This window comes from Marmota marmota, unplaced genomic scaffold, assembly GCF_001458135.2.
Source record: "Marmota marmota marmota unplaced genomic scaffold, marMar, whole genome shotgun sequence".
In the NCBI taxonomy this organism is placed as follows: Eukaryota; Metazoa; Chordata; class Mammalia; order Rodentia; family Sciuridae; genus Marmota; species Marmota marmota.
This window is the reverse complement of record NW_025999842.1, coordinates 65,028,814-65,046,909: the sequence shown is the minus strand read 5'-3', so window position 1 is coordinate 65,046,909 and position 18,096 is coordinate 65,028,814. Positions and strand designations below refer to the sequence as shown.

Here is an 18,096-nt window from a genome sequence, read left to right as displayed (position 1 = left end):
TAAACAGTATTCATGTTGAAATTGCATTCCCTTGCATAGGTTGGCCACAAATATAAGTTTGGCAAACATCAACAAAAGTTTCTATGAGACTCAGTTTGCATTTTTGTATTTTTAAATTGTATCAGACATTGGTATAATTTATAATAAACATATGTATTCATATATATATATATATACACACACACACACAAAGATGCACACAGCCCCCATTCCCACCCCAATGGTTGTTAAACATGAACTAGCACACATCACATGTGTTTCTACTGCTCCTGTGTTTGAATGTATTCTCTCCGCCTTAAGATCTGTTCCCACACCCCAGGCCTTTCCACAACACAATGCTTGCTGATATGCCCATCAATAAGCTGCAATTGGTTTGTCTGTCAAAGCCCTGAGAGAAAGGGAGGAAATCCTCCACATCTATAGACCCCGAAGGCATCTGTCCTGCCTGGCTTCACAGGCTGACTTGGATCAGTGTGGCAGCTGCATGGGCAGCTCGATATCAGCATTACCGTTCCTAACTTTCTTAGGTCGTCCAGAATGAGAGAAACACCTTTAAATGAGTTCTATGGAAAATATTGCCAAAGAGACTTAGTGTCCAATACGTCCAAAGATTTCACGGTATTAACAAATCACATTCTTCTAAAAGCCCCCAGCTATTTTGAGGTAGTTAAAAACATTTGAAATTACAAGTTGATTTTGCCTGGCAGGTTACTCCTCATCAATTTACTTTTAAATTTCACTAGGACATCAAGTTTGATTTTGAAATTCCAGGAGGAACAACAATTCCATCGACTCAACTGGAGGCTAAAAGCGCTGTCTTAGCAAAAACTTTTTTTTTCAAAGGAAGTCTCTTCATTCTTCTCTGGGCCCCCATGAAAACAAAGTGTGATGAAAGTGATTGTTATTCTTCAGACTCAGCGAAGCATAATGGATTCTATAATCTTCACCAGGAGCATACCACCAAATGAGTGTTTTTTTAACTTAACAAACCTTCCAAACTCAGGATACCCTGCTAGAAAGGATTTCCTGTAATTCTCTGGGACTATGCAGTAGAAGAAAATAGAATTTAAATTTGAGAAAATGTATACTTCAGCTAGATTACACTCCAGATTTTTTTATCTGGGTAAAAAAAAAAATCATTATTTTTCAAGTTTTTCATTTCCCCCCCTTCATCTTTTCAATATATATAATCAGACCTCTCCAATTTAAGCCTTAGTTCTAGAACTTCCATATTTACCAGTGGTGTTCCCCTCCCCCTCCCCCATAGTAGACAGAATATTACTCCTGAGTTTTTTCTTGGATTAATCAGTTCAGCCTAAATGTGGAGTCCTTCAGACAAGTGTCTGGTCATCACGCCTCTTAGCCAGATGAGCAAGTCCTTACATGTAGTGGCATGCAGTCCACATCGGTTCTCAGGTGTTTCTTGATGTCACCATGAAAGACTGACAGCCTACAATGGAGACATTTTCTCTTCAGAAGAGAATGAACTGTTTGCTGGAAGTGCCCAGTTGTTCACTGAACACTCGAACGTGATATTTGTCCTCAGGTGAGACACCCCACCAGATGTGAAACATGCTGGATACAGCCTCTCCCTCTAGAGAGAGCACCTGGCAGTCCATTTTGTACTTTAGGACCCAGGTGTACACTCAGCCTTGCAAGGCCCTGGAGCAGCCAAGGTTGGCAACTCTGGCCACAGGTTCCCTGGCTTCCAAATTGCCACATTGCAATGGTATCTTTCCCTTCTCCTGCCAAGTAAGCTGTCCCCCAATTAGCCTCCCTTGCCTTCTATAATAATGCCCAGTTTTAACTAGGCATATGGCTGCCCATAATTAAGATGTCATATCTGAGGACGAGGTAGCAGGAGTTTGGGTCCCTAGTTACAGATAGCCACCTATTAGCCCTGGACCAATTTAGACCCATGAGAGAAAAGTTAATTTCTCTGTTTTAAGCTACTAGGGTTTTGTTTGTTTTTCTCATCTGCAGTCCTAATTCAAAACACGACATGTACTAAGATCATGAGATCTGGCCAGTGTGTTGAGCACCGTCCCCAAAGCTGCCTGTGATTAGCTGGGTGTCTGTCCCCAAAGCTGCCTGTGATTAGCTGGGTGTCTTTAGACAAGTTTCCTACTTTCCACACTTTAGTTTCCTCATCTTTGAAGTGGGAAAGGCTCCCACATTCAAAGTGCTCATGAGCATGAAATTAGTAACCACATGCAAAGCTTCGAACCTCCCCCCATCCAGGAAGCAGGCGGCCTTAGCTGTCACCATCAGGCAGCCTCTGCTGTGTCCTGGTACACTGTGGAACCTCGGGGCAAATGGTGCCAGAGGCGAGCTTCAGGGCCCTGTCTCCCTTTCCAGGCCCTCCTTCTCTTCCTCTGGCTTGATGCTCAGCCCTGGTCTACAATTTCAATTCTCCTCTTCACAGTTGGCTCTGTGCTATAACCCCTCCTTGATTTGATTCTTCTCACAAAAATTCCAAGCCTATGTGAATTTACAGTTTTTTTCTTTTATGAAAATGTACGTAAATGCATATTATAAGATTTCTTTTGGGAAGATTTCAAACGATAAAGGGACTATCAAAAGGTAAAGAGAACAGCCCGCTCTCAGAGGTGTGAGGGAGGCCAACAGAGGAAACCAGAGGTTTGGGATTGGCCTTGTGGAGTTTGAGGGCAGACAGGTAGTGGGAGAATTGGTTCAAGGGCACATGCTGCGGCACAAGGTCCCCAGAGTTAGGATTGATGCTGTAAGACCTGCTGCTGGGGGAAGGGGTTTGAGCTTTGCTGAGGTTACAGGTTATCCAAAGCTTTATTCATCTCAAATACCAGTTAATCTCAGACGAAGGTGTGGTCCTGGAAATGCAGGGTAACTACTTTATGAAATTCACTTCATACTGGGTGAATGATGGAGAAGAAAAGCAAACCTTGAATCTAATGTGTTCCTGATAAGACTAGCTGGGACCTCAGAATGTAGGAAGGAGCCACCATGCCTGGCAACAATCTGACTCAAATATGAATCTGAAGTGTATCCGGTTGTTCCTTCAGGTGTTTTTAGGAATGGAGCTCTGGGTTTGAATGGGTAATAAACATTTATAGGACAGCACAAAATTTGATTTTCATGTGAGAATTGATTACTCAAAAACTGATCACTGTTTACTCAAAAGAGAAGATACTAGCTGGTCACATGGTGCACACTTGTAATCCCAGCAGCTCGGGAGGCTGAGGCAGGAGGATAGCGAGTTCAAAGGCAGCCTCAGCAATTTAGAGAGGCCCTAAGCAACTGAATGAGATCCCAATTCAAAATAAAAATAGAAGGGTTGAGGATATGGCTCAGTGGTTAAGCACCCCTAGGTTCAGTCCCTAGTACCAAAACAAAACAAAACCTAAGATCCTTTTTAGAATCTCTTTAACAGTAGTAAAAACTTCAGAAGGTCTTTGCTGACAGCAAACCTACCGGAAGTAAAACTACACCACAAAAGTGGGAAACCTTCAATGGCCACCACAGAGAGGAAGAGAGCCTGGATACAGGGACAGAGCAGCCTATAGGCCACATGGTGGGGGCCAGTTTCCACTCCTTACCCCTTGCCTCCAGCCAACCTTTGGGGGCCTTTCCCTCTGCCTTGAGACTGCCAGTGACAGTGGCTTGCCTTTTTGTGGGGGAGGGGGGAAATTAACCACTAAGCCATCTCTAGCCCATTTTTATATTTTATTTAGAAACACAGTCTTGCTGAGCTATTTAGGGCCTTGCTAAGTTGCTGAGGCTAGCTTTGAACTTGCAATCCTCCTGCCTCAGCCTCCCAAGCCACTGGGATTACAGGTGTGAGCCACAGTGCTCAGCTTGCCTTGCTTTAAACAGCTGCTCAATGTCAAGCCTGTGTAACAGTTCACCTCCGACTATCACCTGTTGATAGTAATCCACAGCAATTGTAATTATCTCCTGCTTTATGAATGAAGAACAAATACTTTGTAAGTAAGTAGCACAGTCCACAGTCAAAAGGCAGTCTACCCAACGCTGCAAGTAAGACCCATGTGACCTGAAGTCCCTGCTTACAAAGGGGAGGAGAGATGGGATCTCAGAGCCCTCTGACTAAAGAGAGTCAGTTGTTATCACTCTGAAGGCCAGTGACACTGGGCTTGTCCTTGGTCCTTACAAACATGAAACAGAGCTACACCTCAGCTATCTTATGAGTCAAGGGCTTTAATTAGCCTGAGAACAAACTTTTAAAATACAACCCACTCATTCATTCATTTAAATATCCCAGTGCCTATTATGTACTTGGGATGTGGCAGGGAACAAAATAAGCAAATAAAAACTTTCCTGCTTGAACATGGTTTCATTTGACCATGGATAAACTAAGAGCAGATATGAGGAAGTATTGTAATGTTCATTAGGTGTGTTAATTGTGCCGCAGTTATAAGTAAAAGTGCTTTTATCAGCTAGAAATACATATTGAAGTATTTGTGGACAAAATAGCGTATCTTAGATTTGCTTTTAAAACTCCAAATTGGAGGAGAGGTGTAAATAGAGAAACACATGAAACAAGACTGAAAAATACTTAAAATTGCTGAATCTGGAAGATGGTATGTGGGAGCTCACTGTATTCTTTGCCACACTTATTTCTGTCTGGAAATTTCCTTAATTAGAGATGAATTCCTCCCTCCAAGGAACTTAGGAAGATAATAAACAGTAATTTCTGCTGTGTCAATCAGACCTGGAAGGGAGATGAGATGTAGATAGATAAATATAATCTTTGTACATGTGTGTAATTTATATCATATATAAATATAAGCTATGGTTAAATTGATTACCTATATTAGGATAAGGAATTAGTATATAAGTAACTGAATAAAATAATAACTAAAGCACACATGGTTTTTTGACAAAGATGACAATTTCAGTTTTTATGAAAGATGATTTAAAGAAATTTTGATAAAAACACTGCCTAATATTTACCTGCCGTGTTCTAAACATTAGGACTAGGTTCTGTGGGCTTTTAAGGAAGGGCTGGCTTTAATCTTCATGATAATCCTGGGAAGTAGGTATCTTTTCCATCATCTGTAGATGCTACTCTTGGGCTGAGCAGCTTGTCCAAGGTCATGCAGACTCTAAGTGGTGTGACCTGGGTGGAAGCCAGGCAGTCTGGCTCTGGAGTTGAAATGCCTAACTATCATCCCACGGTGCTGCTTTTGGTGGAAAAGCAGCATTTGGAACAGCGAAAGGTAAAAGAGGAGACCTAAGTAAAGCAGTGACTCGATGTTGCCTGGTGCCTGTCACACACATGGGCACCGCGGAGTCAGAAGGGAGAGAGTGGAGGAGCAGCTTGAATGAAGTGGAGTGGAGGGCAAATCTGGGAGCTCAGCAAAGAGGAAGGCTGATGGCACCAGACAGCAGACTCCACAGGCAAGAGACCTAGGTGGCCCTCCTAGGAACGTAAGGACAGGAATGGAGGGGAGGTTCTTTGTCACTTTGCTCCTACCTGCCATCATCACAGCCACTGCCACCACCATTGGTACCACAACCCACCCATCTACCTGTACCTTAGGCTGCTGCTCTCTGTTCTAGGACATGGCATGACAGATTCAGACACCAGAACCTCTTACTTAGAGGCAAGAGAAGGCAACTGCTGACGCTGATTTGGTCAACAAATGCTTAAGATTCTCTCTCTGCACTGGGCATTGTTGTAAAGCACTGGGGATACCACCCCAACACCCCCCCACACACACACACACATAGGTCTCTGCTCTTGAAAGTGACAAGACAGACCATAACTGAACACATCCTAACTTAGGCGTTGATAAGTGCTACCCACAAAAATGATGTAGGGTACAAAGGACGTGGCTTGCAAGGTACAGGAGCTCCTGTTGGATAAATCAGGGGCAGGCAGACTTCCCATAAGGGGAAAGAGAAAAAGGGAACTCAGAGAAGAGAAGCTGCAAGGCTCTGATGCCTGGGTAAGCGTGTTTGCGCAGAGGGCACGGAAGCAATGCGAGGCTGGATTCTGGAGCACCCGGGGAACCACGGGGAGGCAGGGAGGCGATGCACAAGGAGTGAGTACAAGAAGCTGCACAGGAGAGCAGCCACAGTGAGAACAGGGCAGCCACTGGCCTGGGGATGGTCACCAGGATGTTCCACAGACTTTGCTTCTGACTCTGAGAGAGATGGGAACCCACAGAAGATAGTGATGTAATTAATAAACCACAAGGTCACTTTCACTTGGCTTGTATGTTGAGGACAGTAGAAGGCATTACATTTCTGGGCTGGTAAAAGCAGAGGGACCAATTAAGAACAGACTCAAATAACCAAGGGGGAGAAGACTGCAGCCTGGACCAATCGAGAACAGTGAAGACGGTGAGAAGGTGGAACATTCTAGATGTCTTGGAGACAGAGCCTACAGGTTTGCCCATGGATAGGACTGACACATGAAAGGTGGTGTGATCAGAGAAGCCCTGAAAACCTTTCAACTGGGACTTTTACCTCTGCCTTAAATTCCACTGTCAAACTTTCCTTTGGATGAAGCCAGCAGAAGAGGTCTCTGTTCACAGGCATTCAGCACTCAGATTTGGGCTCTTGATAGACTGTCCCTGCTGGCTCAGCAATTGCTCTAACAAGAGATAAGAGTCTCAAAGGATGGGAGGGGGCATGAGTAAGTGAACACGGTGGGAGGGCTATTTAAGAAGTTATTGCTAACTAAGGACCAGGCAGGAAAGGGAAGGAAAATGGCTTGCTGTGACTATTGAATTGTGGTGCTAGTAACTAAGAATTGGAAAAGGAGGGGGGAAAACAACCCCAGGAAGTTAGAGGTAGGTCTGGAAATAGAGATTATGAGTCCAATTCTGGGTGGGTGACTTTGAGTCAATTGTGCAAAAGCCAAATAGATAAAGTCCAGGAGAAACCTGAATAGGAGTAGGAGGCTAGACCAACCTGCATCATCATTTTTCCCTTGGCTTATTTTGAAACACAATAGGGTCTCATTTTTCCAGCCAGAAAATTTAAGTCAGAATATTCTGGGAGAAATGTCACTGTACTATTTTCTTATCAGGCAAAGTAACTAAAACTAGGCTACCAGAATCCATTCCCTTTTAATATGAAGGGGACCTCCAGAGATCTATCCTAACCAACCAAATTAACAAGTCACAGAGCCATTATTGTGTCACTTAACACTCTACCATGAAGTTTAGCTATATTCTTTTTCCTCTCCAGTAAGAATGCTAGATTTACATTTCTAGGCTGGTAACCGAGCACTAAGGATTCATCCAGAACTCAGACTAACATCAAACCCAAAATTTCTGAATTCCACCTGACAGTGGAAACAGAGAACTGTACCAAAATTCAAGTCAGAAGTTCAAGGTCAATGGTATGACCAGGCTCTCTAGTGGGAATGGAAGGAGGAATTGGGCATGATCTACATGCCTCAGGAGAGTCACAAGTCACCCAAAGGACTAAGATGCCTTCCCCACACATGAAAAGGCATGTTTGTAGACACAGGAGAGTCAATATCCTGCCTGGAAGTGCACGGGAGGTACTGGAATGGTTTGGAATGTGAGAAAGACTTCTTACCACTCCACTTTCTCTGACAGTTGCTTCTATTCAAGAAGAAACACCATCCCTGTTGAATGTTTGAGTTTACAGTAAGTGAAAGGCAGGCAATGAACATGCATAGTTATAGAGCATTTATTGCAGATGCATAAAACCTGTAAACCAGGAGAGCTATGGGCTCCCAGAGCAGAAAATCATTTGAGCCAAACCACTTTCTATAAGAAAGCTTTATGAAGTGCTAATTTGGAGCTCTGTGGGATTCCCCTGGTGGGCTTTCTTTCCATCTCCTCTCTTTCCTCCTTCCCCTTCCCCTCTTCCTGTCTTCCTCTTCTTTATTTAAATATTTAGCTAGGTACTCAAAACCTTCTATTCCTCAACTAATTCAAGGAACCTTTTTTTTTTCCTTTTTGTGTAGGTTTCTTAAAGCTAATTTCAACTATTAGGAAGAACTTACTTTGCTCAGACTTGCTCTCTGGGACCTCAGTCTTAGTGAGGGAAGGCAGACAAGTACATGGTCATCAATACCTCACAGTGGGCTAAGGAGGTAGCTCTGTGGTTGAGCACTTGTCTAGACTGTGTGAGGCCTTAGGTTCCATTCTTCATACAATCAAACATAAATTAATTAGTCCCATTGCAAGTGCTGGGCTAGAGGTAATGTGCTATGGTCCTGAAATTCCCATGACTATTGGGGGAGGTAAGCTTACCCCTCCTGGCTTCACAGATTGCATCACCCAAGCCACACACTACTTCAGCCACTTTGCTCAGAGGGCGACAGAAGTGAAAGATGGAAACAGGTAAGCAGTCCGCTGAGGCAAGTCACAGTGGCCTCCCGGATGCCCCCTCTGAATTCCTTCTCCTCCAGCGTCACTGACAGTCAGTTCTGCATCAATCCACTATTTACCACCTCCTTTGCTCCCACCCTCCCTCTCAGTGCAAAGCTATCTCCAGAACTTTCCAGTACGTTTCTTTGCACAACAGCCAGAGTGATGATTGGGCATTAACTCCACGGAGCTCAGTTCTTTCTAAGGTCTTCCATACTTACTTTGTCCACTATCTAGAACACCCTTCCCTCGGGTCTTCTTTTAAACTTTCAGTAGGTTACCTCCGGTTAAAATTTGGATCTGGAATGTCCCCCAAAGGCTCATGTGTTAAAGGCTCAGTCCTCAGCATGCACTACTGGAAGGCAGTAAAACTTTAAGATGTAGGGCCTCGGAGAGGTCTGTAGGTCACTGGGGGCCTGCCCTCAAAAGGACCCCCATACGAGCCTCAGTTTCTTTGCCCCCTGGTTCATGGTGAGACAAATGCTCCGTCACAGGTTCCTGCCATGATGTGCTACCTTACCACAGGCCCAGAAGTAACAGGAACAACGGTCATAGACTAGAACCTCTAAAACTGTGAGCAAAATAAACCTTTTCTCTTTATAAGTTGATTATCTCAAGTATTTGTTACAGTGATGAAAAGCTGACTAACACCTTCTCCCACAGGCCTTTCTGACCACCCAAGAAAATACAGCGCTCCCATCTCCACCCACTTCCAGAACAATTTTTTTTAAAGCATTTGTTACACAGAGTTTCCCCTTCACTTCAGGTTTGGTCTGTGCTGGTCATCACTGTATCTCCAGAACTTAGAAAAAAGTTCATTTGTTGAATAAATCAATTCTGATCTGAATCCCTGAGTGTAATGCGTACTGGGTCTCTACCACAGTAAAACAACCAAAAATATGCTCTCCTCCCACTGACCTTTGCCTCAGGAGACTGAAGGCCCTCCTTACAGCACCTAGATGCCTTTTCCCACTTACTCTCCTCTTGATGTACTTACTGTTCCAGCCATCTAGTAACGGAATGAAACTTAAGCGTGAAACTTAGTAAACACAATAAGATAGTCACTATTTACCAAAGGTTTATTAAGTACTAGGTGTCATCCATATGTTATGAATTTAAACCTCATAATATCTTTATTATAGTTTTATCCTCTTCTAGAAGGCAGTTTTAAGTAGCTCCCAAATGACATATACAGACAGCCTAATTCCAAATAATTTCCATATTTCAATAGACCTTAAAAAAACAAACCTTATCTTTCCCAGGCACACCATTTTTTTAATTTTTTTTTTTTTTTTTTTTTTTAGTTTTAGGTGGACACAATGTCTCTATTTTATTTTTATGTGGTGCAGAAAATCAAACCCAGTGCCTCACACATGCTAGGCAAGCACGCTACCACTTGAGCCACATCCCCAGCCCTACACTATTTTTTTAATAATTAATGTTCCAGGAACAACATTTGAATCAATATTACTATAAATAAGCAAAGAAAGCAAGAAAATGTTAGATTCGATTGTTACATATGTAGTATGCATATTGGATCAGAAGTTTTCTCATAAATGAGTATGGTCTATAGTTTCTAAACCTTTGCCAACCGTTTTCTGAATATGTTAGTAACTAAAACCAAGCAGATTTTTAAATATTTCTAGCTATACCTTAGCTAGTATAGAATTATACTTTCTCTTTTATTTCTATAAGACATTAGAAACAAATATTGGCTAACTTCCTATTTAGAAATTTCTTCACCTATATGACTGGGTTGGTTGAACGGCCCTGCACCTCAACACATGACAGACCATAAAACAAAATAAGTCTCTTTTTGTTCCCCAGGGGCATTCTGGATTTAGAAAGTCATAGCTATTAGGGAATGCCTTGTCACTCAATTTTACAACTTCATAATATTTGCTTGCATTTCAGGTAAGTTCTAAAAAGAAACAAAAAGTAAGAGTGTATCATACCAATGATACTTTTCAGATGTCACCTGGATTGGAAGCTGTTAACGGTAATGCTTCATGGACCTCAAGGACTCTGTGTGCTACAAAATCATTATTTTCATATTATCTTCTCTGCTGTTTTAATTTTGAAGTCAAATATCATACAGGATTGGGATAAAATGGCTTTCTACAGAGCTGAATCTAACAATTACTAAAGGGGAAAAAAGGGGGGTAGTAGCATTTGTCCTCTATAGACAGTGAAGAAAAGTGGAAAAAAGCCCAGACCACCAAGACATTCCCTCCATTAACTATGTTCTAAAAAGTTTCCAAACATTTCCCAAAGCACTTTCCTCAGTATAGCCAATAGCAATCAGCCCCTGCTCACCCCCAGCACACCTCCTGCCTGTTCCCAGCTGGCTTATTATCTTCCAGCCCCACCCTCATTATTTCTTATCAAACAACTCCCTAAACACTTTCCTAGATGTTGGGAAAGGCATAACGTAATGCGAGGGAAGCCTTTTCCCTTTAAAAATGAACTTCTAAAGCCAACACCTCTTCTCACTCCCCTCCTCTGCCACCTACCCAGTAATCCTAAAGTCTTGATCCTCATTCTTACCCTTCAACACTAAGGTGCTTAGTTTCAAATTTTAAAAAGTAGGAGCCACCTGAATATTTAAACCATAAGCTATTTCAGATCAGCAACCATATCCTCCTCTGAGGCTAGCACAACACAGATACTTAAACTAATGACAGGTTTACCCAGTTCAAGGGAACAAACACAGGATCATATATTTATGCCTCCGATTACAGTTTTCCTCTCTCGCAGCACATCAGAGAAGGGCAGATGTCAGGCTTGGAGGACTGTCTGTAATCACCCAGCCGGGGAGCTGAGCCCTGATGGCCACAGTCGGCCCCTTCCCTCTTCCTGGTGGCCTCACCTCTTCACCATTCCCCCTCCAGTGCAACCAGCTTTCTTATCCCAGGTCAGAGACAGCCTTAAATCATGGTGACTACGGCTGGACATGGTTAACCTGCATCCTTGGAATCCTACAAATGACTTCCCCTTTGCATCTACCAGAGATTCGTATTTCAGTTGGACTTGGCGTCTGATCTTCAGACCCCTTAAAACATGAGGGCCTTTAGTAACACGCAGAGGCAGAGGTTGGAGGAGCTGGCTTCGGAAGGGAAGGTCTGCATTCTGCTTCCTCCTTGGCTGGGCACTCACTCACACTCCCTTTCAGACAGGGTGCAGGAAGGAGACTTTGCTCTGGCTTTAGCAGCAGAGTTGGGAGAGGGTGGGAGGAGCTGACAAGTGCCCCAAAGGGACACATTACAGGAGGGTAGAAGAGAGGACAGACAGGATCTCCAGGGTAGAGAGCCAGAGTGTCACCAAGGGCTAGGGACTGAGTGACGTTTAAGTGAAAATTACAACAGCACGAGGGCACAATTGATTCCAGCTAGAAATAGCTCATAATTGTAGAAATTCCCATTGAGTCATCTAGAAAGCGAGGGGTTAAAGGAGAGAAAGAGGCAAAGCTGCTAAAGAGGCAAGAGGCTCCAAACTGGGTCCAGAAAAAGGTCTGGGCTAGGATTGAGAGTTTAGAGGGTGGTCAGAAAAGCAAATACTTGCAAGGGAGGTGGGTGGGGAATAATTGGAAGGGAAGTCAAGTTACAGTGTGAAAACCCTGAGACTTGCCAGAGCAGGGGAGGAGGCTGGGTGGAAATGGAACCTCTTCCATTTCATTGTCAGAAGGGACCTACTCAGAGGGATGTTTAGCCCCCCGGGATAGGGAGGAGTGAAGGAGTAGTTATGTTAAATTAAATCTAGAAACCAGAAGGAAGTAAGCCCAGAGCTGATGTCTTCTCTGCTCTAGGAAGGCATTTATGTGCATTAAGGATTCACACATCTCTGCAGACAGCTGCCAAAAGGAATTATCAGATGCAAGAGCTGCTCGACTTCACCCTACACAAGTTATGTGTTAGGTCAAGTTCATTCAAACAGGATTCACTGATACCCTCTGGTGAGACCAAAGTGAATGTTTTAAACTGTTTTTAAAGCTTATAAGAAGTGTCTTGCAATTACTTTTACTTACTATATTAATATTTCTTTCTTTATCAGGTCCAAAACAACACCAAGCTAAGAAACAGAGGAAAGAAATTCAGTTACAATGCAAAGCATTGTAGCAGGATCTTGTATGCACAGAGTAATACTCCATGGATAATCAATGGATATTTAGTGGATATTTATGGAGCACAAATATGAATGCAGTTTATTGATGCTAAGATGCATTTTTCACAACTTATGAATTCATTTCACACTTCTTCCTCCTTAGTAGTAATTTAAAAATGATGTATTTTGGGTTGGAGTATAGCTCAGTGATAGAGTACTTGCCTGTCATGCACAGGGCCCTGGGTTATCTTAGAGCTAGTGAAACAACAGGAACTCATGGATATCATTAAGGTCTCAGTGCAAATGTTGCCCTCTCCAGAGGCTTCCTGGACCACCAGTTGAAGGCAAACATCTGTCACTCTGATTCTCCCATCTCATTGGTCACATCTCTATGGAGACCTTATTTCTTGTATTGTTCAAGCACTGTTCTAGGCATTATAGGTTCTCAAAAAATAGCTCTGGAATGAATAAAAGTTATCATTCATTGAGCAATTACAATATGTCAGGCCCTGAACTAAATGCTTAACAGAGGAAAAATAAGAATTAAGAAGTCATTCTTATTATCTACTTTCAAGATAGGGGAACTTGCAGCAGATAGGTGGAGAATCCAGGACTGTTATACCTTTGAAAGTGAATATCTGTCAGCAGGAAATCACATTCCTCTGGACTGGCAAGCTCCTGTGCAAGTGTAAGGATGGAAGGGCCTGCATATCTGCCCAATAAAATGAGCAAGCGCTTCATGAAGGAGACAGGTATTCATGCTTTGTATCAAAGGATCCCAGTACAGATGAGAGACAGCACAGCCCAGTCAGCTCTGAGAGTCCTGCAGACTAGGAGGGATGCAGAGAATGCTAGGAGAAGAGCAGGTACAAGGACCTCAAGTGTCATGCTCAGGGGGTTGGTCCTCATTCCAAATGTAGTCATTAATGATAAGTTTCAATGTGACTTTTACTCCAACCCAACCAACCTTCCCCCTATTCAACCACAGGCAGAATGTTGAAAGTTGGCACAGCCATTCCTATGTGAGCTCACTGCTATGTCCAACAGAGACTTCTAACCCCAGTCCAAAGAGTCACAAGAGTGACTGAGAAAAGACAAAGGAGATCTTGATTATATGGCAGTGTGTATGGAGTCCACTTAGATGGCACCCACGAATTTTCTCATTTGGGGTCTCTGCGAAGGATATTCACCTAGAACAGTTACAACCTGTTTTTGTATGGCCAATGACAAAGGCCGGTTTTTACATTTTTAAAGGGTTGCATACAAAACTCCCCCAAATCAGAGTATATGACAAAGATCCTATGTGGCACAAAACCTAAAACACTTACAATCTGACTTTTCACAGGAAAGGGTTTGCATCCCCTGGATCTAGGACTTCTCTCCCTGGTCCTCTTCCATGTCTGCTCTGTCACTGGCCACTTAACTTGTACCCAGTGTGACCGGCACACGGACAATGAGAGCTACTTACAAATTCAAATGTTATAGCTAATTTAACAGTATGATGATTTATGGATTCAATGATTCCTCTTTTGTGGATTCTAAAGCTTGAGGTCTCATCAGACCCACACTCAAACCTTGCTTTTCTTTGACATTTTAACAAGATGTCCTTCTCACACACCAAAGGCCTCCCTAGCTTTTGGGCAAATGCAAGAATGGTTTGACCTTCCTGGAGCTGGTGATAAAAGGCTTCAGTAGACTCCACAGCACCCTGGTTATTAAGGCATACCAAAACAACTTCCTTAATTAAAGGCCCAGTGAAAACCCTGACTCTCCTCCCATCAGGTTATTACAAGTGGGCATAGTTGGAATTTTTTTTTTTAATTTAGTCTGACATTAACACTCTTCAAGTTGTCTTTCCTCTAGGATTATGTGGGGAGGAAGGGAAAAGGGATTATAGATACATGTATGAATCAAGGCTTTAGCTTTGCATCAAAGACTAATTCAATATCGTCATCCCTTGGTATCTGTTGGGGGGTTGATTCCAGGACTCCTGAGGATACCAAAATCTGTGGATGCTCAAGTCCCTTATAAGAAATGGCATATAACTTATGTGCATCTTCCCATATACTTTAAATAATCTCTAGATTATTTGTAACACCTAATGTGATGTAGATGCTAGGCAAATAGTTGTTATACTATATCATCTAGGAAATAATGACAAGAAAAAAGTCTCTACATGTTGAGTACAGGCACAATTTCCTTTTTCAAATATTTTCAATCCACAGTTGGTTGTGTACGGGGATGCAGAACCCACAAATACAAAGGGTTTCCTGTACTTACCAAAGGAATATGTGTAGGTTTGGAAATTTTTACTTGGCTCACATCTCATTGGAAAAAAATCTGGTAACCTTATATATATAGATTGAAAAGATACTCAGACTCAAACATGGAAACTTCTAGATATCCAGTCGACTCCAAATCATAGGCATGAGATCACCAAGGAATACAAGCATCCAGGTGTCCTGAGGCCAGTTATACTGCAACAAACCTGGGTCTCCTGCTGCAACCATAGATTATTCATATATTTACATCTTTTTTGCTGAAACATCTGTTGCTTTTCATCAGCATGGGCAAAATAAAGCTGAATAAAATGTAGTCAGCTCTTAATCACTTGGAGCTGGCTCCTCAACCAGTGAGTTGTACTTGGCACAGATGCCCGTGGCTCTGAATGACTGGATGGATTGGGGTCAGCTTTTCATTTCATCAAGCAAGACTGATGCAGGCCTGGGATGAAATATTAATATCTGAGCTGTCTGCCACACAAGCATGAGGTTATTTAGAGAGTCTCTGTCTAGAAAGTGTTTCTATTCCTGTGAACATTTTGTATTAGAAACTATATTTTCCCTAGTGATTTTTTTTTTTTGTTTCTTAAAGACTGAACCATTATCTTTCATAAAAAGTATGTCTTCTTGCAACCATGACTTTGAGAGAGTGCAGTTTAGGGGAAAGAGATGTGAACCTGGGCTCAATCCCAGCTCTGCCAACTGAGAATATGTAAAACCTCTAGTACAATCTCTCCCTACTGGAATCTGGTTTATCAAAACAATCATCTTCAAAGCACACCACATATGCAAAACACTTTAATATAGGTTATTTTGTTTAATCTTCAGCACAATGCTAGAGGTAAGGGTCATTCTTTGTAAAATTTATAGAGGAAGAAATAAGGACAGGTGAGAAAATCCAGAGAGCCATCAACTTTGATTGTTACTCTCCTTAATTGTAAAATAATCCATGTCTAACAAGTTCCCTTAGAGGAGTCAAGGTGCCAGAGCTAATGAGATGCTGAGGCAAGCTTCACACACAGGTGGGCTAATCTCAGAACACTTGTTCTTAACCACCCATGCTTGCTAAATCTTTAAGATGTAAGAACCTAGCCTACATCATCCAAAGCCATCCTAGCTTTAATAGTCCAGGGATCTAATTATCCCTGCAAAGGGCTTTAAAGATGACAATAGTTTGAAAGTCCAACTACCAGCAATGAAAGAGGGAGAAACCCACAAGAAGCAAATTGCAGCATGAAGAATCAAGAGTACAGATTCAGGAATCGCTTTTAGTTTACTAAGGGCTCCAAAGATTTAGGGCTACTCAGCATTTCCCATATTTACATGTCAGACTGTAAACCACAAAGGCTGAATTCAATCACTAAAACAAATGATATCCTCGAGCAGCAAAACCCAACAGTACTGCTTATGTTTGCTTTCGAAAATATTATGATGTCATTTTCTATTAATTAAAATGTGATCATTTAGCCTCTTTCAATTACTGCTCAAATCATCCATGGAAATGTTTAAACCTGGATTCAGTATCAATCTTCCATATTAAAGGCACTTAAAAGGAACTGGTGCCTATGAGGAAGATGGAGATAAGCAAGAAAATTCTATCAAGGAAAAGCAGCATTCTGGGCATGGAGTTGACTGCAAGACAGTAGTTCAATTCCCACTTTGCTCTGCCCTTCAGCAAAGAGCTTTGGGGAACTCTACACAAGAGAAATGGAAGGTGAGAAGGTCATGCAGTGGGTGCTGTTGACTCACTTGTGGATCAAGCAGGGAGGTGGGAGAACTCTGGGGAAGAAAATTTCTTCAGGTGGTCTAGTGGCTTGGACATGGGACAAAAATTCTGGTTAGGAATTGGGAGGCCATACTAAAAATGTTAAAGGGTCAAACATCAATCCATTACTTTTGTATGGAAGTCTTAAATACTGCAGAACAAATAAATACTACAGGGGGTGTGTGTGAGGAATGTACATGAAACTTTAGAAACTATCTGGTTTATACTCAAAGAAGAAGCCAAAGTTAGAATGGAGTTTTTTGATCCCCTGACATGATAGGCTTGGAAACATTTTACAGCACTTTAATAAAAATCCAAAATCTATAAATTTCTTAAAAGTATGCCAACTTGCAGAAACTAAGAACCAGAACAAGCTGCTTTTAACACCTGATAACTATTTTTTACAGCATTATGCGATCTATCTAGGCCTGGAATTCTGGTAAATGACTGATTTAACCCAGAGTTAACATTCTGGTCATCTCCTGGTTTAAATACAAAATATAAAATCCCCAAACCAGCTCTCCCTGGGAGACTGCCCTCCTCTTCTCAGACTGATGCCTGACCAAACAGCCTTCCATGGGACCCACATTCCAGGACTTCAAAAATATGCGCAGTAACCTCGGCCACCTGAGGGCGGTACAAAGGAAGCGCTAAGTACCAGAACTTAATGAGACACCGGCTTTATAAATAAAAGTCCACCAACACATTAAAATAAATTATCTACCTCATTGTGTCCCGTGAGCGGAGTGAAACTGAACCGCTTAGCGACCTTTTCCTTCATTGGAGCGTCCTAAAGCTTCTGGCTTAAGCAAAAGAGCACAGCGGACACAAAGAAGGGGCGGGCTCGGGCATCGCGCGCAGGTCCGGCTGTCCTCCGAGGCCAGGACGGTGGGCTCTGTCACAGCCCCCCATATGTGAACGTTTATCTCCGTGACTAACGAGTCGCAGGCTCTGACTCCCCTACCCCACCGCCTAAAAATGCTTATTTGCGGAGCGGGGGAGCCAGCCCGAGTTTCTGCAGAGGCGCGGCTCCTCCCGGCCACCGCGCCGCAGCCCCCAGCCGCCAACTCCCACTGCGGGTCACCCGCTCCAGCGGGGCCCGGCGCCAGCACCACAGTTGAGGAGTTGGCCGAGGGTGGCTGGCCGTGGGGTCCGGTTTTCGCTCTGGGGCGGGAGGTGATTCCTGCGGGCACGCAGAAACTCCACGTACAGTAAACGTTGAGCGCGGGGGCTGCGGTGAGGCTCGCCGGCGCCCGGCCGCGCAGATCCAGGCTGCGCCAAGGCGGAGAAACGGGATTCGGGGCTCCTGGGGCGACGGCCAGCACCTAAGCCAGACCCCCGGCGCAACCCAACACCCTTTGCTCCTGCCCAGGGGCGCGCAGAAACCCAGCACCACGCCCCGCCCGCCCCCACCTGCAGATCTGGGGCGCGTCCGAGGTCCCTGGGTCCCCCGATCCATCCCTGGAGGAGTCCCAGCCGGCGCTTACCCGAGAGGGCGGCTCCCGGGCGCTGGCGGCGCTCGCAGGTCGGGCGGAGAAGAGCCGGCTGCGCTGCACTGCGCTGCGCTGCGCTGCCCCGGCTCGGGCGGCCGAGC

General features: G+C 43.5%; 1 protein-coding gene across 4 annotated transcripts in view; it reads right to left on the bottom strand.

Moving 5' to 3' along the window:
* The window catches only part of Plekhg1 (pleckstrin homology and RhoGEF domain containing G1), a 208,941-nt gene extending 190,845 nt beyond the window's left edge, over window positions 1–18,096 (bottom strand). The window contains exons 1-2 of one of the 4 annotated variants that reach the window (XM_048799875.1): window positions 17,990–18,078; window positions 17,227–17,397 (exon numbers count right to left, since the gene is read on the bottom strand). The gene's annotated coding sequence lies outside the window, so the exon portion shown is untranslated. Of the gene's footprint in view, window positions 1–17,226; window positions 17,882–17,915 lie in introns of those variants that run through there. The other 3 variants (XM_015502244.2, XM_048799867.1, XM_048799865.1) reach the window with 3 other exon arrangements.